At 58.5% G+C, this 1,635-nt stretch overlaps 1 long non-coding RNA gene across 1 annotated transcript; it reads right to left on the bottom strand.

The window, feature by feature from the left end:
• Positions 1–538, bottom strand: LOC122192874. The gene is made up of 3 exons (XR_006182730.1): positions 466–538; positions 211–318; positions 1–21 (listed from the first exon to the last, which is right to left on the bottom strand). It is a non-coding gene; the product is annotated as an uncharacterized LOC122192874 (long non-coding RNA).
• Between the last annotated feature and the right edge of the window lie 1,097 nt (positions 539–1,635).

Genomic DNA, 1,635 nt, shown 5'->3' with positions numbered 1-1,635 from the left:
CAGCAGCCGCGGCCACAGGAGCTGTAGGGAACGAGGCAGTTGAGCAGATCAGCATTCCTGCTTCTGCTCAGAGACGAAGAGGACTCTGTGAATTTCCCTGAGTCCTGTGTGCTTCAGAGCACATTGGAGGAGAGACCTGGGGTCTTGGAATGGGACGAGGAACACGTGGTGCAAAGGCAGGGAGCAGCAGCAGGGCAGAGCGTGACTTACTTTGGACATCCCTCTCACAGAGACGTCCAGTGATCCCAGGATGTCCATGCACAGCTCCTGGAGAGCTCCTTCTTCCTGGGCTTCCCGGGCAGAAAGGTCTCCGGCTGTCTGCACAACAGTGGTGTTGAAACACTGGTTATGCTCAGTTCTCAGGAGCCTCTCAGGAGGCTCAGGTGTGGCCCCAGCGGTGCTTCTGTATAGCAGCCTCCAAGCAGCACGGGTCTTCCAAAAGGAGATGCTGCCCACTGTCCTTACCCTTCTTCCTGTGGCGCGGCTGAACTCCCTGAAGATGTGCCCCACCACATCCCAGGCTGAGCAGCTCCGGGTGCTAGAACTGAGCAGATCCTTGATGAAATACAGAATAGCCGTCCTCACCTGCAAGGGGTCAATTATGGGTGTGATTTTCCTGGTCAGAAGGCAAAGGGAAGCCACCTGCTCATCGGGGCAGCCCTTTGGGCATGAGCAGAGACACCAAGAGCACTGGAGAGGCTTTAGCTACTGAGATGAGGGCCAGGCCTTAACACCAGGCTGTGCGCTTTCCATGCACAGCACAGGGACCTGCCTGCTCCACTCTGCCTGCACTCCCCACAGGAGCCATCATGACCGTGTGGCCAATGCCCCAGCACCTCTCTAGTCACCCCAGCCCTGCCTGTGCTGGCAGCAGCATCACCACCCCGACAGCGCTTTCTTTTCCCAAACCAGCTCACCCGGATGCTGGGGTCGCTGCACAGACGCTGCACAGCCTCGACGACCTGGGGCAGCATCTCCGTCATCATGGGCTCTGCAAGAGATGCACAGAAGCATGAGCGGAGCCACAGTGCAGATGGCAGAAGGGAGCCCTGGCAGTCCCAAGGCGTGGTACTGACCAACCCGTGGTACTGACCATCAGAGCGAGCCAGAGCACCCAGCAGACCCAGGGCTGCCACGCATCCAGGCTCCCAGTCATCGCCCAGCTGCGACTGCAGAAACAGGATGGTTTCCTCTGGGCAGATCCGGGCTGCAGGGAGGAAATCCCACGCTATGTTAGCAAGAACCTCACGCCCATTCCTGAGGTTTGTGAGAGAGGTTTTGGCCAGGGCAGCGCCAAGCATGGCCAAAGCTCCTCTCCTTACCCTGCAGCATGATGCAGTGGATCAGCTGTGCACGATCAGCCTCGCTGTGCTGCTTGCTGTCGTCATAGAGCTGTGGGAACAAGGTCCATTTGAGAAAATCACATCAGCACTGAGGATGGAAAAGACACTGTGCTGCCCGCTCTCGTCTCCCTGGGCACTCTCGGGAAGAGGACAGGCAGACAAAACCCAGCCCGCCCCACAGCATCCCTGGGAGTACATGCACGGCTCTGGAACAGCCTTGAGCATGCAGGAGCTAAGGCTGAGCCGCCTTATTCAGGGGCTCGGAGCTTTGCAGTCGACTTAGCCACAAGGG

The sequence above is a fragment of the Lagopus leucura genome, unplaced genomic scaffold, assembly GCF_019238085.1.
Source record: "Lagopus leucura isolate 7727_CA_CO unplaced genomic scaffold, USGS_WTPT01 28302-0_obj-0_obj, whole genome shotgun sequence".
In the NCBI taxonomy this organism is placed as follows: domain Eukaryota; kingdom Metazoa; phylum Chordata; class Aves; order Galliformes; family Phasianidae; genus Lagopus; species Lagopus leucura.
Note: the sequence above shows the minus strand (reverse complement) of the source record. Positions and strands in the feature narration are given on the sequence as shown.